We start from the raw sequence: 26,433 nt of genomic DNA on the forward strand, positions 1-26,433 counted from the left end.
AACTCTGTGATTAAAAATTGCACGCTTAACCTTAACGAAAACGATTTCCTGATCGACCTCATCCCCATGCCTCTTGGAAGCTTTGATGTTATCATTGGTATGGACTGGCTCTCGAATAATCGCGCCGAAGTTATTTGCGCCAAGAAGTTGATTCGCATTCCTCGAGAAAATGGTGATCTTCATATCTACGGCGAAAAACCCTCCAGTGGTCTTAAACTTATGTCTTGCGCCGAAGCCCAAAGACTCATGCGGAAGAAGTGTGTTGCATTTTTAGCCCATGTGGTTAAACCCGATGAAGGAAAGAAGAAGCTTCGCGATATCCCTGTTGTGCGTGATTTCCCTGAAGTTTTTCCTGATGATCTTCCTGGTATCCCTCCCGCTCGTGAAGTCGAGTTCCGTATTGATCTTGTCCCTGGTGCTTCACCCGTAGCTAAATCTCCTTACCGTCTTGCGCCCGCTGAGATGCAAGAATTGGCAAGCCAACTTCAAGAGTTGACCGCTAAAGGATTCATTCGCCCTAGCTCTTCGCCCTGGGGTGCTCCGGTGTTGTTCGTTAAAAAGAAAGATGGATCGTTTCGCATGTGTATTGATTACCGCGAGTTGAACAAACTCACCATTAAAAACCGGTATCCCTTACCGCGTATTGACGACCTCTTTGATCAACTCCAAGGTGCCTCTTGTTTCTCGAAGATTGATCTCCGCTCTGGCTATCACCAGTTGCGCATCCGCGATGAAGATGTTCCGAAGACTGCCTTTCGAACTCGTTATGGCCATTTTGAATTCTTGGTCATGTCCTTCGGTTTGACCAACGCACCCGCCGTTTTCATGGATCTAATGAATCGGGTGTGTAGGCCTTTCTTGGATAAATTCGTGATTGTGTTTATCGATGATGTTCTGGTGTATTCTAAGACCAAGGCCGAGCATGAGCAACATCTTCGGTTGGTGTTGCAAAAGCTTAGAGCTGAGCAACTCTATGCTAAGCTTTCCAAGTGTGAATTTTGGTCGGATGAAGTACAGTTTCTTGGCCATGTTGTGAACAAGATGGGTATTCATGTCGACCCATCCAAAATTGAAGCAATCAAGAACTGGATTACGCCATCCTCTCCTTCTGAAATCCGTTCCTTTCTGGGCTTAGCTGGTTACTACCGGCGATTTATTTCGAACTTCTCGAAGATCGCTTTGCCTTTAACAGCTCTAACGCACAAAGGTAAACCGTATATTTGGGGCTCGAAACAAGAAGAAGCATTTCTGACGCTCAAGCGTTTGTTGTGTGAAGCTCCTGTTCTTGCGCTACCTGAGGGTAATGAAGATTTTGTCGTGTATTGCGATGCATCCAACCAAGGTCTCGGTTGTGTTCTTATGCAACGAGGCAAGGTTATCGCTTACGCATCAAGGCAACTTAAGGTTCATGAAAAGAATTATACAACTCACGACCTCGAACTTGGTGCAGTTGTTTTTGCCTTGAAGATCTGGAGACACTACCTTTATGGTACTAAGTGTATCCTTTACACTGATCATAAAAGCCTTCAGCATATCTTTGATCAAAAGGAACTTAACATGAGACAACGCCGATGGAACGAACTCATCAGCGATTACGATTGTGAGATCCGGTATCATCCTGGTAAGGCTAATGTGGTAGCCGATGCGCTCAGCCGAAAACCCTGCCAGCTTAACTGTATTTTGCCGCGCACGCATCTTCACTTTGCGCCGATTCAAAGCAACCTTGAATCGCGTATTCGTGACGCGCAGCGCGCATCCATCAGTAATGGTAACCTTCGCGCCGAGTTAGCGTGTGGCGCGGAAGCGCACTTTGTCCCTAATCTGAGTGGAATTCTCTGCTATCTTAATCGCATCTGGATTCCCTTTGATGGTAATCTTCGCGCCGATATCCTGAGTGAAGCGCATAAATCTCGGTATTCTATTCATCCTGGCGCTGATAAGATGTACAAGGATTTGCACATTACTTATTGGTGGCCCGGTATGAAGAAGGATATTGCTGTGTTCGTAGCTAAATGCCTGACTTGTTCTAAAGTAAAAGCTGAACACCAACGCCCATCTGGTTTGCTCGAACAACCTGAAATTCCTACGTGGAAATGGGAATGTGTAGCGATGGACTTTATTACCAAGTTACCTTTGACAGCAAGCAAACATGATAGCATTTGGGTAATAGTGGATCGTTTGACTAAGTCTGCTCACTTTCTGCCCATTCGTGAAAACTACCGTGTTGAGCATCTCGCGCAGCTTTATGTGAAGGAAATTGTCTGCCGCCATGGTACTCCTTTGAGCATCATATCCGATCGCGATGGCCGTTTTATATCTCGCTTTTGGAAATCTCTCCAATCTGCGCTAGGAACTCGCTTGGACATGAGTACGGCATATCATCCTCAGACTGACGGTCAGTCTGAGCGAACTATTCAAACTCTTGAGGATATGCTCCGATCTTGTGTTCTTGATTTTGGAGGTAATTGGGATTCACACCTGCCTTTGATCGAGTTCTCTTATAACAACAGCTATCATTCCAGTATTGGTATGGCCCCATTTGAAGCACTTTACGATCGTAAGTGCCGCTCCCCGATCTGTTGGAGCGAAGTGGGTGAAACTCAAATCACAGGACCCGAACTTGTTCAAGAGACAACCGATAAAATCGCCAAGATCCGTGATCATCTGCTGACTGCCCGAAGCCGACAGAAGAGTTACGCAGATCGTAGGCGGAAGCCTCTCGAATTTCAAGTTGGTGATCTTGTTCTCCTCAAAGTGTCGCCTTGGAAAGGTGTTGTCCGCTTTGGGAAGAAAGGTAAGCTTGCTCCTCGATATGTTGGACCATTTAAGATTCTCGCGCGTGTAGGAAAAGTTGCCTACAGACTTGACCTGCCACCCGCTCTCAGTAATGTGCATCCAACGTTCCATGTATCCAATCTCAAGAAGTGTTTAGCTGACGAGAACCTTCACATTCCACTTGATGAAGTTCAAGTTGATGAAACTATGCATTTCGTTGAGAAGCCTGTTGAGATTATGGATCGCGAGGTAAAGCAAACCAAGCGCAGTCGTATCCCTATTGTTAAAGTTCGCTGGGAGTCCAATGTAACACCCCGACCAAAGGCGGATTATACATCGGGGCGCCACATATTGTTTCATTACTCGTGACACTATTGGTGTCAATATTTATTAATACACATTTTATCGCGCACGCGCAGCGGGGAAAATAAAGAACATAAATCAAACATAAATCAATATATTATAAATTATAACATTCAAACATAATTAACTTGTCCTGATACATTTTAATTCTAGGTCCAAAAGTAAAACGTCCTACGTGTCCACAAGCTCCAAAACAGCTACTGCAAACCTGAACATGTGTTAAAATAAACGTCAAACACTTGCGTGTTGGTGAGAGATCAAGTTTAATACAATACATAGATAACAATAAAATCTGCGCGCAACATGTGTATGTCTGGTTTTCAACAAGGGTGTAATCTGATCGGGACCAACTCTAAGAGACAAGACTGCCAGTGCTCACAATTGAGCTCACAAACAAGACTAACTGTGCAAGTGTAACAAAAGAGAAAATCATAAACGAATGTTCTCCCGTGTTCATCTAATGGTACCATGAAAACTGCGGAATAGACCGACAAGACGGTTAATGATCCACACATACAAATAAACAGCCAAGTCTACGTCCTCAACACATGGGATACTGCGCGACTAAAGTTCATAAACAGTTTAAGACTCAAGTTTTGTATGAACACATGAACATCCCAAAACATTTAAAATAAAAAGGGATTAGATACGAGATAACTCACTTGATAAACGATGCGGTGAAAGATATGCAAGAATCAACTCTTAAACAAGCAAAGTTAACCTATAATTAAGATTATTGTTTTAACGATCTGTTTTAAGTCTTGATAATAAGTTAGCATAATTAATAAGTAAATTATTATATAATATATATATATTACCGGAAAAGCAGGGCAGAACAGGGAGGAAGACGGAGGCAGAGAGGAAGACGGCAGAGAGAGCAAGGAGCAAGAGAACAGGAGAGATTAAGTGTTTGTGTGTGATGTGTTATGAAAATATTATTATTATTTATAGAGAAACCCTAGGGAACACAATCCCTAGAAAAAGGGGAAAAGATCTCAAAAAGTAAAAGAAAAGATATCAACGGTAAAAAGTTCTGAAAAGTAAAGATATCAAAAGATATGGCAGCTGCAGGGGGCAAGATAAAGCTGACATGGAACAGTAAAAAAAAAGGCATGGGCGGTTCAGATAAAGGTACTGGTCAAGCATGGCAAAAGCAGATCTCAAAAGATAATGTCAGTCACTTTTTCTATCAACCAATGGGGTTGGTACGCATGCTGCGCCGAAAGTAACTATTCAGACATTAGATAGGTTAGGTCAACAGCTCAGAAGAAAAGACATTACAAAAGCAAACGGCTAGAATAAACAGAAGATACAAAGGTTAAGCGCGGGAAGGCTGAGTGCGCGAGCGCGAAGGCTGGCACAACAACCCTTAGCGCACTGCGGGAAGAATCACATCCTTAGCGTGCTGCGTGAACTAGAATTCTAAGCGCATCGCGGGAAGAACATACATTCTTAGCGCATTGCGGGAAGAACATGCATTCTTAGCGCGCTGCGAGAAGAGTTCTCTTCACGCATCGCAGGAACAAGATGTCTTCACGCAGGCTTCCATGTAAGGAGTCTGGCGCGTGGAGCTGCAGACATCCTTAGGCGGGAAGAACCAAAGGACAAGCAAAGTGTTGAGGGAAACAAGGTTTAAGGGCGGGACGGCGACAAGAGGGAAAAGAAGGCGGAATGAGAGAAGGAAGAGGGAGGGGACGGCGGAAAGAAAGAGAGAGAAAGAGGCGGGAAGGAAAATATATATTATTATTAAAAGTAAAATATAAGTATAAATAAATATTAAATCATAAAAGAAAGAGATCGGGTCAGAGAAACGGGTACCTGGGTCGGGTCGGATCAGGGCAGATGTCACAGTCTCCCCTACTTTAAGAAATTTCGTCCCGAAATTTATCTCGAAGTAGGTTGCGCAGAGAACAGGTGCGGGTACTTGATCTTCATTTGATCTTCCCTTTCCCATGTAAACTCGGCTCCGCGCTTGGACTCCCAACGAACTTTCACGATAGGGATACGACTGCGCTTGGTTTGCTTAACCTCGCGATCCATAATCTCAACAGGCTTCTCAACGAAATGCATAGTTTCATCAACTTGAACTTCATCAAGTGGAATGTGAAGGTTCTCGTCAGCTAAACACTTCTTGAGATTGGATACATGGAACGTTGGATGCACATTACTGAGCGCGGGCGGCAGGTCAAGTCTGTAGGCAACTTTTCCCACACGCGCGAGAATCTTGAATGGACCAACATAACGAGGAGCAAGCTTACCTTTCTTCCCAAAGCGGACAACACCTTTCCAAGGCGACACTTTGAGGAGAACAAGATCACCAACTTGAAATTCGAGAGGCTTTCGCCTACGATCTGCGTAACTCTTCTGTCGGCTCCTGGCAGTCAGCAGATGATCACGGATCTTGGCGATTTTATCGGTTGTCTCTTGAACAAGTTCGGGTCCTGTGATTTGAGTTTCACCCACTTCGCTCCAACAAATCGGGGAGCGGCACTTACGACCGTAAAGTGCTTCAAATGGGGCCATACCAATACTGGAATGATAGCTGTTATTATAAGAGAACTCGATCAAAGGCAGGTGCGAATCCCAATTACCTCCAAAATCAAGAACACAAGATCGGAGCATGTCCTCAAGAGTTTGAATAGTTCGCTCAGACTGACCGTCAGTCTGAGGATGATATGCCGTACTCATGTCCAAGCGAGTTCCTAGCGCAGATTGGAGAGATTTCCAAAAGCGAGATATAAAACGGCCATCGCGATCGGATATGATGCTCAAAGGAGTACCATGGCGGCAGACAATTTCCTTGACATAAAGCTGCGCGAGTTGCTCAACACGGTAGTTTTCACGAATGGGCAGAAAGTGAGCAGACTTAGTCAAACGATCCACTATTACCCAAATGCTATCATGTTTGCTCGCTGTCAAAGGTAACTTGGTAATAAAGTCCATCGCTACACATTCCCATTTCCACGTAGGAATTTCTGGTTGTTCGAGCAAACCAGATGGGCGTTGGTGTTCAGCTTTAACTTTAGAACAAGTCAGGCACTTAGCTACGAACACAGCAATATCCTTTTTCATACCGGGCCACCAATAAGTTATGCGCAAATCCTTGTACATCTTATCAGCGCCGGGATGAATAGAATACCGAGATTTGTGCGCTTCACACAGGATATCAGCGCGAAGATTCTCATCAAAGGGAATCCAGATGCGATTAAGATAGCAGAGAATTCCACTCAGATTAGGGACAAAGAGTGCTTCCGCGCCACACGCTAACTCGGCGCGAAGATTACCATTACTGATGGATGCGCGCTGCGCGTCACGAATACGCGATTCAAGGTTGCTTTGAATCGGCGCGAAGTGAAGCTGGGTGTGCGGCAAGATACAGTTAAGTTGGCAGGGTTTTCGGCTGAGCGCATCGGCTACCACATTAGCCTTACCAGGATGATACCGGATCTCACAATCGTAATCGCTGATGAGTTCGTTCCATCGGCGTTGCCTCATGTTAAGTTCCTTTTGATCAAAGATATGCTGAAGGCTTTTATGGTCAGTGTAGAGGATACACTTAGTACCATAAAGGTAGTGTCTCCAGATCTTCAAGGCAAAAACAACTGCACCAAGTTCGAGGTCGTGAGTTGTATAATTCTTTTCATGAACCTTGAGTTGCCTCGATGCGTAAGCGATAACCTTGCCTCGTTGCATAAGAACACAACCGAGACCTTGGTTGGATGCATCGCAATACACGACAAAATCATCATTACCCTCAGGTAGCGCAAGAACAGGAGCTTCACACAACAAACGCTTGAGCGTTAGAAAGGCTTCTTCTTGCTTCGAGCCCCAAATATACGGTTTACCTTTGTGCGTCAGAGCTGTTAAAGGCAAAGCGATCTTCGAGAAGTTCGAAATGAAGCGCCGGTAATAACCAGCTAAGCCCAGAAAGGAACGGATCTCGGAAGGAGAGGATGGCGTAATCCAGTTCTTGATTGCTTCAATCTTGGATGGGTCGACATGAATACCCATCTTGTTTACAACATGACCAAGAAACTGTACTTCATCAGACCAGAATTCACACTTGGAAAGCTTAGCATAGAGTTGCTCAGCTCTAAGCTTTTGCAACACCAACCGAAGATGTTGCTCGTGCTCGGCCTTGGTCTTAGAATACACCAGAACATCATCGATAAACACGATCACGAATTTATCCAAGAAAGGCCTACACACCCGATTCATTAGATCCATGAAAACGGCGGGTGCGTTGGTTAGACCGAAGGACATGACCAAGAATTCAAAATGGCCATAACGAGTTCGAAAAGCAGTCTTCGGAACATCTTCATCGCGGATGCGCAACTGGTGATAGCCAGAGCGGAGATCAATCTTCGAGAAACAAGAGGCACCTTGGAGTTGATCAAAGAGGTCGTCAATACGCGGTAAGGGATACCGGTTTTTAATGGTGAGTTTGTTCAACTCGCGGTAATCAATACACATGCGAAACGATCCATCTTTCTTTTTAACGAACAACACCGGAGCACCCCAGGGCGAAGAGCTAGGGCGAATGAATCCTTTAGCAGTCAACTCTTGAAGTTGGCTGGCCAATTCTTGCATCTCAGCGGATGCAAGACGATAAGGAGATTTAGCTACGGGGGAAGCACCAGGGACAAGATCAATACGGAACTCGACTTCACGAGCGGGAGGGATACCAGGAAGATCATCAGGAAAAACTTCAGGAAAATCACGCACAACAGGGATATCGCGAAGCTTCTTCTCTTCAGCAGGCTTAACCACATGGGCTAGGAATGCAATATACTTCTTCCGCATGAGCCTTTGGGCTTCGGCGCAAGACATAAGTTTAAGACCACTGGAGGGTTTTTCGCCGTAAATGTAAAGATCACCATTTTCTCGAGGTATGCGAATCAATTTCTTGGCGCAAATAACTTCAGCGTGATTATGCGAGAGCCAGTCCATACCAATGATAACATCAAAGCTTCCAAGAGGCATAGGGATGAGGTCGATCAGAAAATCGTTTTCGTTAAGGTTAAGCGTACAATCCTTAATTACTGAGTTAATTAAAATAATTTCACCATTAGCCAATTCAACTGAAAAATCTTCTTTTAAATCGTTGCGCGGTCGCGCAAGCTTCTGCTCGAAGGCGCGAGAAATAAAACTTCGATCGGCGCCAGTATCAAAAAGTACAGAAGCATAAAATCCGTTAAGCAAAAATGTACCATTAACTACGTCATTATTCGCTTGCGCTTGGTGCGCGGTTATGTTAAAAGCTCGTCCACGCGTCACTTGGTTCGAAATCTGGTTCACCGGATTCGCTTGTGTGATTTGCACTTGCAGTCTCGGGCACGCGTTCCGGAAATGGCTGGGATCACCGCAGTTAAAGCACGATCTGGGTCGTGGGTTTTGGTAGGTTGGTTGTGGGTTCTGCGGGTAGACTGGTGGTGTTGGCGCAATTGGATTGGCGAGAGGGACTCTACAGTTTTCTACAAGGTGACCAGTGCGGCCACATCGGGTACAAAGTCGACACGGGGTCTGGGTTGGGTGGTGAAATCTACAGGTTGGGCAAAAGGGATGGTTTCCTGTGTAAGGTTTCTTAGGGGGCGGGGCAGGGAGTGCGGGATTGGTTATGGCATAGTTGTGGCCTATAGGAGGTGTTGGGTAGGTTGACAGAGGTTGAGGGGCGTATGCTAGAGGCTGGTAAGCGGGTTGCTGGACTATGGGCGGGTTGGTAAGCGCGTAAGCTTGTCTGCGCCTACGTTTCTGGTTATGGTTTGAGGGTTCAGGTTTGGTTTCTGCGGGTTCAGGGGCAGTTTTGGTGGGTTTGGTCTTCTCAGATCCCCGCAGGAACAGGGTTCCCGCTCTGATACCAATCTGTAACACCCCGACCAAAGGCGGATTATACATCGGGGCGCCACATATTGTTTCATTACTCGTGACACTATTGGTGTCAATATTTATTAATACACATTTTATCGCGCACGCGCAGCGGGGAAAATAAAGAACATAAATCAAACATAAATCAATATATTATAAATTATAACATTCAAACATAATTAACTTGTCCTGATACATTTTAATTCTAGGTCCAAAAGTAAAACGTCCTACGTGTCCACAAGCTCCAAAACAGCTACTGCAAACCTGAACATGTGTTAAAATAAACGTCAAACACTTGCGTGTTGGTGAGAGATCAAGTTTAATACAATACATAGATAACAATAAAATCTGCGCGCAACATGTGTATGTCTGGTTTTCAACAAGGGTGTAATCTGATCGGGACCAACTCTAAGAGACAAGACTGCCAGTGCTCACAATTGAGCTCACAAACAAGACTAACTGTGCAAGTGTAACAAAAGAGAAAATCATAAACGAATGTTCTCCCGTGTTCATCTAATGGTACCATGAAAACTGCGGAATAGACCGACAAGACGGTTAATGATCCACACATACAAATAAACAGCCAAGTCTACGTCCTCAACACATGGGATACTGCGCGACTAAAGTTCATAAACAGTTTAAGACTCAAGTTTTGTATGAACACATGAACATCCCAAAACATTTAAAATAAAAAGGGATTAGATACGAGATAACTCACTTGATAAACGATGCGGTGAAAGATATGCAAGAATCAACTCTTAAACAAGCAAAGTTAACCTATAATTAAGATTATTGTTTTAACGATCTGTTTTAAGTCTTGATAATAAGTTAGCATAATTAATAAGTAAATTATTATATAATATATATATATTACCGGAAAAGCAGGGCAGAACAGGGAGGAAGACGGAGGCAGAGAGGAAGACGGCAGAGAGAGCAAGGAGCAAGAGAACAGGAGAGATTAAGTGTTTGTGTGTGATGTGTTATGAAAATATTATTATTATTTATAGAGAAACCCTAGGGAACACAATCCCTAGAAAAAGGGGAAAAGATCTCAAAAAGTAAAAGAAAAGATATCAACGGTAAAAAGTTCTGAAAAGTAAAGATATCAAAAGATATGGCAGCTGCAGGGGGCAAGATAAAGCTGACAGGGAACAGTAAAAAAAAAGGCATGGGCGGTTCAGATAAAGGTACTGGTCAAGCATGGCAAAAGCAGATCTCAAAAGATAATGTCAGTCACTTTTTCTATCAACCAATGGGGTTGGTACGCATGCTGCGCCGAAAGTAACTATTCAGACATTAGATAGGTTAGGTCAACAGCTCAGAAGAAAAGACATTACAAAAGCAAACGGCTAGAATAAACAGAAGATACAAAGGTTAAGCGCGGGAAGGCTGAGTGCGCGAGCGCGAAGGCTGGCACAACAACCCTTAGCGCACTGCGGGAAGAATCACATCCTTAGCGTGCTGCGTGAACTAGAATTCTAAGCGCATCGCGGGAAGAACATACATTCTTAGCGCATTGCGGGAAGAACATGCATTCTTAGCGCGCTGCGAGAAGAGTTCTCTTCACGCATCGCAGGAACAAGATGTCTTCACGCAGGCTTCCATGTAAGGAGTCTGGCGCGTGGAGCTGCAGACATCCTTAGGCGGGAAGAACCAAAGGACAAGCAAAGTGTTGAGGGAAACAAGGTTTAAGGGCGGGACGGCGACAAGAGGGAAAAGAAGGCGGAATGAGAGAAGGAAGAGGGAGGGGACGGCGGAAAGAAAGAGAGAGAAAGAGGCGGGAAGGAAAATATATATTATTATTAAAAGTAAAATATAAGTATAAATAAATATTAAATCATAAAAGAAAGAGATCGGGTCAGAGAAACGGGTACCTGGGTCGGGTCGGATCAGGGCAGATGTCACATCCAAGCGCGGAGCCGAGTTTACATGGGAAAGGGAAGATCAAATGAAGATCAAGTACCCGCACCTGTTCTCTGCGCAACCTACTTCGAGATAAATTTCGGGACGAAATTTCTTAAAGTAGGGGAGACTGTGACATCTGCCCCGATCCGACCCGACCCAGGTACCCGTTTCTCTGACCCGATCTCTTTCTTTTATGATTTAGTATTTATTTATACTTATATTTTACTTTTAATAATAATAATATATTTTCCTTCCCGCCTCTCTCTCTCTTTCTTTCCGCCGTTCCGTCCCTCTCCTTTTCTCTCTTTCCGCATTCTTTTCCCTCTTGTCGCCGTCCCGCCCTTACGCCTTGTTTCCCTCCTTTTTCTTCTAACTCTTTGCTTGTCCTTTGTTCCTTCCCGCCTAAGGTTGTCTGCGCAGCTCCACGCGCCAGACCCCTTACAAGGAATCCTGCGTGAAGACCACCTGTTACAGCGATACGCGAGACGAACTCTTCTCGCAGCGCGCTAAGAATTGTAATTCTTCTCGCAGCGCACTAAGAACGGTAGTTCTTCCCGCGACGCGCTAAGGATTTATAGTTCTCGCAGCACGCTAAGAATCGTAGTTCATCCCTCGACGCGCGAAGAATTATAGTTCTTCCCGCGACGCGCTAGGAATTTTAGTTCCTCCCGCGGCGCGCTAAGAAATGTGATTCTTCCCGCGACGCGTTAAGGTTGGTTCTGTCTGCCTTCGCGCTCGCGCACTTTTGCCTTCGCGCTCCAGCCTTCTCGCGCTAAACCCTTTGAGTTTTTCTTCTGTTTAATCTAGCCGTTGCTTTTGTGTTGTCTTATCTTTTGTGCTGTTGACCTAATCTGCTTTGTCTGAAAAGTTACTTTCGGCGCAGCATGCGCGCCAACCCCATTGGTTGGCAGATAAAGTGACTGACATAATCTTTTGAGATCTGCTTTTGCCATGCTTGACCAATACCTTTATCTGAACCGCCCATACTTTTTACTGTTCCCTGACAGCTTTATCTTGCCCCCCCCTGCAGCTGCCATATCTTTTGATATCTTTTGTTATCTTTTGTTTTGTCTTGTTCTGTTTGTCTTGGAATCTTTTCCCCTTTTTCTGGATTTATGTCTCCTAGGGTTTCTCTATAAATAATAACATTATTTTCTTAACACTACACACACAAAACACTTAATCTCTCTTATTCTCTCTTGCTCCTTGCTCTCTCTGCCGCCCTCTCTCTGCCTCCGTCTTCCTTCCTGTTCTGCCCTGCTTTTCCGGTAATATATATATATATATAATAATTTACTTATGCAAACTTATAATCTAGACTTAAAACAGATCGTTAAAACAATAATCTTATTTATAGGTTAACTTGTGCTTGTTGAAAGTTGGTTTTTGCTTTATCTTACACCGCATCGTTTATCAAGTGAGTAATCTCGTACCTAATCCCTTTTTGCTTTTAATGTTTTGGGATGTTCATGTGTTCATACAAACTTAGAGTCTTAAACTTGTTTATGAGCTTTAGTCGCGCAGTATCCCATGTGTTGAGGACGTTTACTTGGCTGTTTATTTGTATGTGTGTATCATTAACCGCTTTGTTCGGCCTATTCCGCAGTTTTCATGGATCCATTAGATGAACACGGGAGACCTATCGTTTACGGTTTTCTTGTTTTACACTTGCACAGATGTTTTCTCGTTTTTGTGCTCAATTGGGAGCACGGATTGAACTATGAACTATGAGCTATGATCTATCTAGGCTTGATCACAATCTGATTGCACCCTTGTTAAACACCAGACATACACGTGTTGCGCGCAGATTTATTGTTATCTATGTATTGTATTAAACTTGATTTCTCACCAACACGCAAGTGTTTGACGTTTATTTTAACACATGTTCAGGTTTGCAGTAGCTGTTTTGGAGCTTGTGGACACATAGGACGTTTTTACTTTTGGACCTAGATTAAAATGTATCAAGACAAGTTATTGCTGTTCGAATATTTTGATTTATAATATATTGATTTAAGTTGGTTTATTTATATCTTATGTATACGTTGCGCATGCGTGAATGAATATATTTATTAAATATTGACACCCAATAGTGTCACGAGTAATGAAACAATATGTGGCGCCCCGATGTATAATCCGCCTTTGGTCGGGGTGTTACAAGTATACACATGATTAGTAGACCATGTGCTAGGCTAACCGTCTTTTATAAAACGTAAAACTCACATTATTTAGTCCTAGGTATCATTAAATGTCAATATTTGTATTGTCACTTGTCGGTCTTATAAAGGAATATGAAACCTAATAAGTCAATTGAAGCATAGGCAAGTTGACTAAAATCAAAGGCATGCATGTGTAATGGCATGCTAACCACTTGTCAAAAAAAAAAGTATTACAAGAACAAATGTCGTAATACTTCACAAATTCAAATGTCGTAATACTTTGCCATGGCCTAACAAGGTGATTAAAATTCATGGATATGACGTTGTTGCGTCACTTTCAATTCACTTGCCATGTGTATAACCCATCTAAATTAAGGCTTAGCAATACAACATGTACCACACTTTAAGGATGTAATAAAATATGTTGCAATCGATATCTTATCGAAAAATAAACAAATATTGTCACATAATCTCGTCATACAGTATGTGTCGTAGACTAGGTGAAAAGTCAATGCATGAACCTTGATGATAATATGTGTCAAGTACTTTAGATGAATCGTTGATCACCATACCAATCCTCAAATAAGGTACTATATAACCAAAGTTTATCAAATTGATCAACTAAATGATGTTATGATAGTCGGTGTGTGACCATGGAGATTATAATTATAACTATAGTATAAAAGAGGAGTTTGGCGTCATGCTAACTTGCGCTAGACACGTGCACATCTGCTAAGCCGTCCACGAATATATCTTCTTTCCTTTTATCCCTGTCAAATCAATTGCTTTAATCCATTTGAAATCTCACCGATCATCATCAGCCTTCCACCGATTTCCATGTAGGGTTTATAGAATCTTTCCCATCGATTGTTGCCAGGTTCTTTTTTCGAACCCTTGGTGGCTGTTGTGTGGCAATGGTCTGCTGAACGGACGCCGTCTCCGTGGGGGTTGCACCCCGATTGTTGCTGGGTTCCTTTTTCGAACCCAAGGTAGCGATTGTGTGGTGGTGGTCTGCTTAGGTGACGGTTGTATCTGTTGTGGTAACCACCACGATTAACCCCGATTTTTGCCGAGTTCCTTTTCCGAACCCTAGGTGGCGGTTGCGAGGTGGTGGTCTGCTGAAACGAGACAACCTCTGTGGTGGCCGTCGTTTACGATTCGCGGTGATGATTGTGCCTAATGGTAGGTTTTATCGGTGGCCTTTGACTGTGGTTGGTGTCGGTGACTTTTAACAACATAGGGTTTTGACGGAACTAATCTGATAACCCTTAAAAGTTTTTGTGGTGGTCGCCGGTTGCGATTCCCTGTGACGATTGTGGTTGTCGATGAGTTACTGTCATCTCTATGGCACCAAACATCTCTTTTATTCTATAGTTATACTATGGTGCTTTTATGTTTTGTTACTTGCTTTCAGCAACAACAGTTGCTTGATTAATATTTGTGTAATGATGATGCTTGATGCTTTTTTCGCATTATATATGTTGATTTGAAGCTGCAAGATCGGTTATTTAGCCAAGTTAAGTTATATTTATCTTTGTATCAGAAAACATCTCATATGCGGCTGTAATGATGACTTTCAATTTTAACAAAGTTGAGACTTTTACGTGTCTTGGCAAGGCAACCGAGATGGCCGTGTGTTTGAACTTGCTTTCACTTGGCAACCGGGATACGTGCAGCCATGCCAGATCATGTATCTTTCTTTGTCTGTTCAGAAATCTGAGCCTAATCATTGTTTCGTTATCATTTTTCTTTGGTAGTTTTGATTATTTATTCTATTGCAGGCGGGACTCGAAATCTCGTGCTAGACTCGAACCTCCACGCTCTTTAGCACATGATTTTGAGTCTCGCGTGTCTACCATTTTTATATAGTTCTGGTTTAGATGCACAACATATATTACTTTTAATAATTTTAGTTTTTAATCTTTTTTACAATTGTTTGAATACTTACGGATGATGTGTCGAACAACAAATCAGTTATCGTTTGATTATTACATGGCCCCTCAGTCATACAGCTTTAGGGAACACAAAATGGACAGTTGTAAATAGTACTAACGTGGATGAGTTGGAATGTCATAATCATGAACTGGAGGTTTTGCCAAGAAAACCGAGCCTGCGAAATACGTTTAAAACATCATCGATATGATACATTGCAAGTCAATCTTTGGGCGGCCTTCTAATGCCAGGTTGTAATTTATATGCATTTCTTAATTTATATCTTTGAGTACCATAGATGACTATAAATTGGATTTACATACATCTTTTAATAGTTTCAGGAATAAATATTAGGGGTGTAAACGAGACGAGCCGAGCCGAGCCCGAGCTTTACACTACTCGAGCTTGGCTCGAATGATATAACTTGAGCTCGGGCTCGTTCGAGCCTATTTTAATAGGATCGAGCTCGGCTCGAATAAGCTCGACTTTGTTTAAGGCTGTACCCAAGCAAAAGCTCATGTTGGGCTGGACTCAACAGATTGCAAAAAACATGTTTCCAAGTAACATGAAATATAAACTACAAAACATACAAAAATAATACATAACATTAGATAAATGGATAAAAGTAGGCTTAAACCAAAACGAAGTCACGAGATCGACCTAACATAAACTAAGTTAAACCATAGAAAGAACAAAATAACATGATCAAGTTATAGATTTCTGGATAAATAACATCATATCAAAAATATCTCGTCTTCTCAAAAAAGCCAATTTTCCACAAAAGTTAACAAGTCTTTATACTCCAACGTTCCACAAAAGTCTTCGTACTCCAATGTCTTAAACATGAAACAACAAATGAGATTTGTTAAACCACAAACTATACAAACCAAGATGTAACAAATAATCTTGACCTAAGCAATAAAGCAATTTGAGATCATGTGTACCTTTTTTAGCTTTGTTTCCCACTAGGTAGTAAAACCTCATTCGGTACCTCCTCTTTCTACATAAACAAATTCAATATATTAAAACAATGAAATGTCAATTTATAATATTTTTTCAAGGTTTTATAAGAGCAGAACCTTAAGTTTCTTCTTTATTCCATAAATTTGCCTAATCCAATCCCCTCCACATATCAACATTTCGACAGTATTAGGTGTCAATGTTGATCGATATGGATCTATAACTCTTCCCCCGGCGCTAAATGTCGATTCAGATGCAACAGTGGAAATTGGAACCGCAAGTACATCTATTGCCATCTTTGATAAAACACGATACTTTAGCTTGTGAATGTTCCACCAATCTAAGACATTAAAATTCCTTCCTTCATTGCCTTGAAGCACACCTTCTTCCAAATACATTGTTAGTTCAGATTTACTTGGTGTATTCACCTCTGATTTTTTTATATATTCTCCAAATGCATCCCATCCTGAACCATGTGAGACTTCATTTGCGCCTGAACTAGTGCCCCCTCTGGAAGATCCACTTTTATAGCTTGCACTTTCCTTTATTGACGCATCTCCAAATACTCATCGTACATAAGTTCAAGTGCGTTTAAAACATCTTGAATATTTTTTTGAAGCTTCGTCTGCCGGATATATGTTTGGATACCAGAATTCAATTATCCGCCTTTTCAACCTAGGATCTAAAACTGCATCTATGGCCATTAGTAGGTGGCATTCACCCCAATACTTGTCAAACTTTTCCTTCATCTTTGTTGTCATATCACGAATGAACTTACTTTCAGACAATATACCTTTGTCTATTGCTTCTTTAATCTTGTATACTTCTATAAGATACAAATTTGCAGTTGGATAATCACTTCCTGAAACGATATCTGTGCACACCTTAAAAACCTTCAAGACTTCACAAACACTTGCTACATTTTCCCAATCTTGCTCGGTGGGTAAATGTTTGAAATGCGGTTCATAATCTGCATATCTAATAATAACATAATTAAAAGTTAGTAAAAATACGTAAGATATAATTTAACAAAAGCTAACAACATAAAAAATAAATAATAAAGTAAACTAACATATACCTTGGAAAAACGTCTTTAAACTTGATAGCCAATGACAACATATCGTATGTGGAATTCCATCTTGTTGGAACATCAATCAATAACCTTCTATCACGCACTTGAAGTTGATGTGCAACATTAGAAAATGACTGACGCCTTGCCTCCAAATGATTTATATATTTTACAGCTTCACGAACATTTTCAATTACATTCTCAATCCTAGAAAGACCATCTTTGACCAACAAGTTAAGTATATGCGCACAACACCTAACATGAAATAACCTTCCACCACAAGGAAGTTTCTTCACTCTAGAAAAGTTTGTTTTTAAAGTACTCACAGCTCTGTCATTGTACGAGGCATTATCCACTGAAATAGAAAAGACCTTCCGCTCAATTTCCCACTCCTTTAGACATTTATAAATGCCATCGGCAATATCAAGCCCGGTACGAGAGGAGGAACATGAACAAAACTCAGCACACGTTTCAGCAATCTGTGTTATATAATTACAAATTTCAAATGCAGTAAATAATTTATTCAAAAGATATAATATGATAAATAAAATAAAGTAAAAGGGCTTTAATCATACCTCCAGTTTTGATCAATGAAATGTCCAGTGATGACCATATACTCAATTTTTTGATGAGATGACTTCCAACAATCAGTTGTTAAACTAATATTTGAAGCATTACTCATGAGAGCTTTCAACTTTTTTTTCTCATGTTCATAGACCTTAAAGCAATCTGACTTTAACGTTGCCCTGCTAATCCTCTCAAACATCGGATTTGCTGTTTTCATCATGTATACAAACATGTCATCTTCCACGATAGAAAATGGTTGCTCAGTTGCCAATACCCAATTAGCCATAGATTCCCTCATCTTATTGGCATCATATTTCCCATCGAGTGGAATCAATGGAGGAGACTTGTATTCCATGTCTACATTGACTGGTTGAAAATTTAGCAATTGTTGAGTTCTCAAGTATTGTTTGCGTTTCGTACAACTATCCATGTGTCGTTTATAAGTTGTTGTGGACTTGCTTTTTTGTCTTGCTAAAAGTTGGTGGCAATGAAGACATTTAACCTTTTGTGTTCCATTTTTTAAAGTCAATTCCTCAAAGTTATTCCACACAACAGAACTCTTTTTTTGTTTACCCTTTAGCTCCAAGTCATCATTGTTACCATCATTCACATTTTCAGTATTTTCGTGTTCTTGAGTCGCTGGTTCATTTGTATTTTCATCATTTGTTTCATTTGGATTTCCCTCATTGTCAACATTAATGTAATCTGATGATTGTTGCTCATCTCCTTGTTGCCCGCTATTTGATGTTGAGCCTTGCATTTTTCGCTTGTGATTTTAATTAACATACAGCTAAAACATCAAAAAGTACAAGCAAATTAATGTATGAACATTTAACAAAAACTAATAAACCTGTGTATATAACTATAAAAACGATTAAGATAAATAACCCAGAGAAACCAATCACTTTAAATATATGTCTGGGTTAATAACATCCATAGTTTCATACATTTAAGTAAATTGTCATTAGGGTTTTATTTTATTGTATATGTTTAATATTTGTTGTAAGCAATTTTTAATGGCATAATTAAAGTCCATATATGTATTATTGTATAACGTAACAACCAGGGAATTCAAAATTCAAATAAAGTGATGAAATTTCTATACTGCAATAATACGAAACTTGATTGAAAAAGAATAAATATACATTTTGCCTTTTAGGATAAACATAAGGAATTAAAGATGAGAAATACATGTGAATTGATGAAGAGACGAATCAGACGATAACCGTTGATGATGATAGTGAATCGTCTGTTAGTTGCCTCTGTAAAACTGTAAAGAAACTAGGGTTAAATGTTAGAGGCGACTTAAAAGGGGTAAGAGTAAACGTAATAATTTACTTAACAAAATGGGCTGGGCTACTTCCTACTTATTTTGGGCTGGATATACACTGGTATATATTTAGGGCTGTTCACGAGCCGAGCCGAGCCGAGCCGAGCGAAGGCTTGCTCGTTGCTTGGCTCGTTTACAACCAAACCGAACCGAGCGGCTGAAATTCGAACCGAGCGAAAACCGAAACGAGCCAAAATCGAATCGAGCATTTTTCGATCGAACATCGAGCGATTTCGAGCATTATTTATTTGTTTTTCACATTAAAATTTTCAATAAGAAACAAATTTGAAGGTTATAAATAATATACTCCCTCCGTCCCTTTGAAAGTGTCAACATTTCTTTTTTAGTTTATCCCACTACAAATGTCCACTTTCAAACTTTATTAATTAATTTCAAATTTACCCTTAAAAGTGCAATCATTCAACTTTCTTAAATTTTGTCTTTTTATATATGTCAAGGGCATTAAAGTCATTTGCTAAGAAAAAAGTACAATCATTCAAATTTCCTTAAATTTTGTGTTTTTCAAACCATGACACTTGTAGAGGGACGGAGGGAGTATTTTATAAATAAATTAATAGTTTTTAGACAAACGTCTAATATATTGTAAGTTTTTATTTAATATAAGTTGGAAGTGAGATATAATAATCATGTAAACAAACTTCTAGTATTCTGAAAACTTACATCGAACAAATAAAACTATAAAATTGACGAAATATGAAAAATTTAAAGGGGTAAAAATAATTGCAAGCTTATATTATGTGTTGTGTCTATGCATTTATATATATGTTCATATATAATTATATATAAAATAAATTAAAAATATTCGAGCCGAACCGAACCGAGCAGATCTTTGCTCGTTGCTTGGCCCGTTTACAAACCGAACCGAGCAGAGCGGCTCGTTTTCAATCGAGTGAAAAAGCGAGCGAGCATTTTCCGAGCAATTTTCAAGCGAGCGGCGAGCGAGTTCGAGTGACGAGCGGTTTGGACGGCCCTATATATATTAACATATTGCCAGGCTCGACAAAGCTCGCGAGCCCAATCGATCTTTGTATTAAGAGCTCGAGCTCGGGCTCGATAACCAAACGAGTCTTTTTTCAGGGCTCGAGCTCGATTAGGGCTCGGCTCGTTCGAGCTTTTAGCCGAGTCGAGTTCGAGTAGCTTGCGAGCAGCTTGGTTCGCTTACACCCCTAGGAATAATGCTGATAGTTTTAAGCTAACTGGTTACAACACTCATAGAACTGCTGCTTTGATTGGGTTATTCCAGAAGACATTTGTTTTCAAAGGTTTGTTTTGACAATAGTTGATTATATATGTTTAGTAATGTTTATGCCTTTTCATTTCCATAATTGATGGGTGGATCACTACACTGACTGAATGAGTTTTTTGAAGTTGTCAATTGATAATTTTATATCCAATATTCAAATTGGACACTGAAACTACTTGGATGCCCGTCACATATGTTTCAATAGTTCTTGAATGATGCGGTTACAATAATTTTACATTTAAAATGAAATTTCAGACTTAGTAAACCATTAAAATGATACTTTGATGGCCACGAAATGTAAGTGGAAGAAAAATGAAGATATAAATTTGAAACCACTAAACTATAAAACTGTTTCCTATTATTAAACATATTTTTCATATTCGAAATAGCTTACCCGTTTGGCATGATTAATAAAAATTGATTGTTGGCCTTTTTAATAAAACAAAGGTTGCCCGTTTGGCCCGTTTAACACAACTAACATGTTTGACCCGTTTAATAAAAAAGACCGTTCGTCCCATTTAATAAAACAGACCCGTAGGACTTCTAATTTAGTTTATTGACATGTACACTATGTCTAATTATATTTAGTTCTTTTGTATTTTGCTTAACATAAATTTAGTTCATATTTATGTGCGTTATATGATTTTCATTCACCATAGACAGAACGATTTTCATGACTTACGCGTTTGTTGAAATATTTGCAGGGAATGCATTGCGTGAGTTGTAGACACTTACACCGATCATGGTTTGTGCTATAAAGGATGTACCGGAAGAAACGAAAACTACAAGTGTACCATTCGCTTGCATGTCAAGACCCTTTGGATTTTTGTTGGCTTCGATTTTACCCTTTCTTACGAAAACAAACCACCTTACTTATGTTTAATAATTCTTTTGTCTCATCTTTAAAGTTTTGCAATATACACATGTTGTAATGATACATCTTTTTTAATATGTGTTTTCCATTTACCTAAACGGGTTCATGGATTTGACCCGATCAGTTGATTGTCGGTGGCTGTGTTACTGTAACGAAACGAGTAACCAACGTAATTAAGACTACTGCATATGAGGTTTATATTTTCAGCGAATATGTATGAGAAGATCACAACTTCTCAGAACAGACCTGGCCCGGCGCAACGCGCTGGGTAAAAATCTAGTTAATTATATTTGGTCAGGCTCACGTATAAAGGGAGAATGATCACGTCGAAGTCTACTTTTGTATTTTTTGACTAAATCACTTCAAAATGCTAAATTGATCAAACAAGACAAAGTTTTATATTACCGCTTTCGTGCTTTTTACACTTATTGGCTGGCGGTTGTTATAGTGAATGTCTATATTACAATCGTAGCAAACTGTACTAATACCGATTGAATTTCCGTCGTTGCCACCGTAACACATAAATTGAATCCCGCCAGCTAATTCTTAATTCTTAAAAAAAGCTTATATTTTTTATTCAGAAAGTAAGGAAAAGTTATGAGTTGTTTATAAAACAAAATTTTCAATTTCTTAAAAAATATCCTCTAATCCAAGAAACCCCCAAACAAATTGGGACAGAGCATTAACAATAAATGTTAACATAAACCCTTCTCCTGGGGTTTTTTCACACGCATCCCTCATGTACGGACAACCACCACACTTCAACCGTCGTGTCGGCTGCCGTGGCCAGCCTCCACCACAACATCAACCACTTTTCAACCCTAATTAACAAAACATATAATTTTGCTACAACGTCGTGTTACATTTATTGACATGTCGCTTTACTATGATTTTTTTATATAAGTATTTATGTTAATTTTTTAGGGCCCATTTTTATAACTTGTGCAAGACCCACGATAGCCATCGAGCTATTCGGGACGGCCCTACGTACAGATGCCATAACTAGTCATGGAATGGCAAGGTGATTAAATTTCAAGGTTGTGACGTCACCGTGTCACTTAACATCAAACAAATGTGCTAGTTATGCGAATAACCTATGTAATTAAAACTTAGCAATACGATTTGTACCGCCTCTTAGAATCTGAATAAAGTTTAGGTGAATCGTTGGTCACCGTGCCATAACTCAAATAAGGTAATACCCAAACAAGGTCTATCATACTAGAAAAAGAAAAAAACGTCAAAGCATTTTATTTAATTTTAGACTTCCGAACATGTTGAACAGACAAATACTTTATCTGATAGACTAGGCATCCACATGACACACGTTACTTATACATTACTTGTTTGAAATACAATAAAACTAGACAATTATTTATTTTTTTAAGATATAAAATAGAACGACGTACAGTTCATACATATTATTCTATTAAACATAAACATATTGATAATATTATTATTTTGCTTAAAGATTAGCTTTAATGGATTTTCCCTCTTCATAGCAATCCCGAATTTTTCTCCCACGTCAAGCTTCGACGGATCATCACCATTAGGAAGAGCCCAAGCAAACTCACGAGCCAAAGTCGCCAATATATACTCAACACTCTTGATACCCGATGGCATTCCCGCACATATCCTCCTCCCAGAACCAAACGGTAACAATTCAAAGTCATGGCCTTTATAATCCACCTTTGAGTCATTAAATCTTTCTGGCATGTAACGTAACGGCTCGTCCCAAACTTCAGGGTCTCGTCCATCGCCTAAAGATTGACGAAAATTTTGGCCTTCTTTGGGATCGTATAATTCATAACCTCACAGGTTTTGTTTGCGATACGAGGAAGAAGAAGAGGAACCGGTGGGTGTAATCTAAAAGTTTCTTTGATGCAAGATTGTAGATACGTTAATTCAGATAGTTGAGAGACGTTGATTTGATATGATTTGATTTCGTTATGCAACTCTTCTTGTAATTTCGACATTACTTCTTTGTGCCTTAAAAGCTCGGTCATGACCCATACAACCGCGGAGGTTGTAGTGTTGGTTCCAGCTATGAAAAGTTCCTAAAAAGAATACAATACTCGCGGTCATAAATCCATGTACATTTTTCAAGTAATGAAACCATCTTGATTCATGCAACTATCAAGCAGTTTTCACTGGGAGTTGCTATTTAGACAGTACCCGAGGATATGTGTGTAAAAGAGAAAATGTGTTTAAAAAGGGTGTTTGAATTTGATGAGTGTAACTTGATAGTTACTGAAAATGTTTACCAGAACAAATTGATAGATTTGGTAATTTGTGAATCCATTTTAAAGCAGCCGATCCACGAAACATTGCGCTTGGTCCGAAGACCATGTTGAAGAATTAACGATGGCCCTTCGTTCGTCGACAATAATATTGTCCCAATGCCCAAACAACTTGTCACACTCTTTCAGGGTTCTCTTTCTAAGTCCGTGAAGATCAAAGCGGTCAAGCATCGGGTAAAATGAGCCAAAATGTTTAACACGACCTCCATACTCGATAACTTTGTGTATCGACTCTTTTTGCCAGTCACGAGTAGTCCCATCTCCATCGGCGAATTGCAGCAAATCTTTGCCAAAAACAATGGAACTCAAAGTGTTTAACAATGTAGTAAAAACTACATCTTCTACGTCAACCGCTTGACCTTGCTTGCGACGCAAGAAATCCACCAGTTTGCTTGCGACGCAAGAAAACGATCTTGAGTTTTGAGAATTCCCACGGCTGCCTCGGGTGAAGCTGCCACCACCAGCAACTGCTGGCCTAACTGAAGCGATATCAGGGGGCCGTATTGTCTTGCTAAGAGGGCGGTGGAGACGTGCGGTTTGTCTCCCACTTGATGTAAGTTTCCTATGATCGGAAGCCGCGGTGGGCCTGGTGGGAGGTTCTGTGTGGCCTTGGTACAAGACATGAACACTTTTGCTATTTTGATGATGAATAAAAGGAAGCAAGTGATTGCTGATGATATGAGAAAGGCTGTGATATCCATTGTGTATTAACATGACATTGTGTTATGGTGCATTTTTAGGCTATAGATATGTCAACCAATATAACAAAATTCATTAAATTAATATTCAAATAAAATTCAGAATACGTCAAGACGAGTATCACTGACCCGTCTTAATGAAAAAACTTACAGATGAGAACCATTCCGTGGAAGACCTTAAGTAATCGAGTATGGGTTTGCAAATACATGAACCCGTTCTAAATCCGGCCTAATTTCATCTCCACCCTAACACACTCGTCTCTATATTATTGGAAGGGACAGCCTGTTGAATCACATTGAGTAGATCATATATTAAAAGCTGCGTGATAATTGATTAATTAATACAACCATTCAATCAGATAATTAACCAAAATTGTTAATTACCTCACATGCAAAGGATCGGTTTTGCAAGTTACCCTACCAGAGCTTGTCAGTTTTATATAAACCCGACAACTGTATGGATCAAACAATTTAAGGTCTGTTTTTACTTTTTAAGTCAAGAATATTGAATGGCAGAATTGAAATTGTGAAAAAGAACTTGAGACCAGTTTGCAATCTAAAACTAAAATATTTAATTTGGAGAAAGTACAAAATTATAGTTTTTTATTGTATATTATAAGTTGTTTTCAGTTATTGAATAAGATCTTTGCTTATAGACCAATCTAAACTAAATAATATTTAAATTTGGTCAAAAGCAATATAATCACAAATTCAATTACTTGTTCACTTAAAATAATTGGCCGGGTTCCAAAGAAAATTTATATATTATAGCATGAAGTGCTAATTTGGATAGACTATGCTATAAAGGTATGGTACTAAAAAGACCCAAATACTCTTAAATACTACTCGCGGGTCAGAGGGGAACTCCTCATAAGCCACCCGCGGGACATACGAATCACCCGCATGATTTAAAAGGAAGAACGAGGATACGTCCTAGAGACTATACGCAGGAAGATCTAGACGCCCTTATGAGTCATCCGCGGGGAAGTATTATCACCCGCAAGGATGGCCAGTGTCACCCCTCAATTTTCGACTAACGAGGTTTTACCGTGAGGCGCGTGACATACCAGGATCTAGCCATGTGTCATAACGAACAACCAATTTATAATAGAAAATATTTTAATTTTCTTGCTCATCATAAATGAGGTAAGTACATTTACAATAAAGTTGTTACATTTGTGGAAGCGTATAATTTATGAAAAACACTTAAAAACCTAGAGTGCGTGTCAAGACACCCAGACATAACATTTCATTAAAGACTCCCAACATAATTTGATGCTTAGTGGGATCCATGCATCCTAGACTAATTTCAACTTCGCACGTGCAACTTTAACACCTGAGAAAGACATGCTAAAACGGGTCAACACAACGGTTGGTGAGTTCACAGGTTTGAGTTTAAAAACAAGGTTGTCAAACAAACCATTTTAGTAAGTAAACGTTGTAAGTAATAAAGCATGGATATTGTATGCATTAGTAATACCGCTAGTTAATTACGCTAGCAATCATGTTACATTAGTGTGAGTTCCATTGTGACCGAGGCTGACTTGTTCGTTTGTTTGCCACCCACGGAGTCTAATATAAGACTAGTGCATATTGCGTTCCTAGTAAATGAAACGTCCGGCGACTCCCTCAACCGAGAGCCCCGAGGGGGTTCGTCAAAACCAGTAGTACTACCTTTCATTACCGAGCCAATGACAATTGTTAACGGTCCAATGTGCATGGGGGACTTCAGTATAAGTTCACAATGTACACATGAGGTATTAAAAAGTTTACCATTATTCAAAAAGTTTGTATGTTGCATGCTTTCCCCCCAAAAGGAGTAAGTAAAAAGTGGGGTAGTGAAACTCACCTCGAATGCGGTTCATATTGAAAGTCAACTGCTTAAGTCAAGGTTGTTCTAGTGCCTAAATCACACAAGCACTATAAGTATTTGCTAAGCGATTCCTATAACCCTTAGTATCCAAACAATTCCCTTGTTTATTTGAAGTTTGACCAAAGTTTGACTTTTTGTTGACTTTGACCAAAGTTTGACTTTTCGTTTGAATTTTAACCAAAAGGTCCAAGTTGTTGACCGTTGACTAAAAATTGAGTTTTGTTGACCGTTGACTAAAAAGTCCAAGTCTCGATGACCGAAGACTAAAAATTGAGTTTTGTTGACCGTTTGACCAAAATGTTGACATTTGACCAAAATGTTGAACGACGGCCGGTTGATGACTTTTGACCAATTTGTTAGACTCATAATGTTTATATTATGTTCCTAGTCACAACTTTAACAACAATCAAGTGATGTGCACTTAGCCACTTTTCATGCAATTCTATAACTAAGTCTAACTTTTATTTCTTTCAACATTTCACAAGTAAGACTAACCACATAGTCA

The 26,433-nt window shown here is 40.0% G+C and overlaps 1 long non-coding RNA gene and 2 pseudogenes across 1 annotated transcript; 1 reads left to right on the plus strand and 2 right to left on the minus strand.

Moving 5' to 3' along the window:
• Positions 1–14,626: 14,626 nt before the first annotated feature.
• On the plus strand, positions 14,627–21,038 carry LOC143543376 (uncharacterized). The gene is made up of 2 exons (XR_013137065.1): positions 14,627–15,352; positions 20,129–21,038. It is a non-coding gene; the product is annotated as an uncharacterized LOC143543376 (long non-coding RNA).
• LOC143543408 (zinc finger BED domain-containing protein RICESLEEPER 2-like) lies at positions 16,538–18,352 on the minus strand (annotated as a pseudogene).
• Positions 21,039–22,330: 1,292 nt separating the features above from the next.
• Positions 22,331–24,058, minus strand: LOC143543414 (putative (S)-N-methylcoclaurine 3'-hydroxylase isozyme 2 pseudogene; annotated as a pseudogene).
• Between the last annotated feature and the right edge of the window lie 2,375 nt (positions 24,059–26,433).

Source organism: Bidens hawaiensis, unplaced genomic scaffold (assembly GCF_021521415.1).
Source record: "Bidens hawaiensis isolate Kalapana, Puna unplaced genomic scaffold, B.hawaiensis_p1.1 tig00013119_1, whole genome shotgun sequence".
In the NCBI taxonomy this organism is placed as follows: domain Eukaryota; kingdom Viridiplantae; phylum Streptophyta; class Magnoliopsida; order Asterales; family Asteraceae; genus Bidens; species Bidens hawaiensis.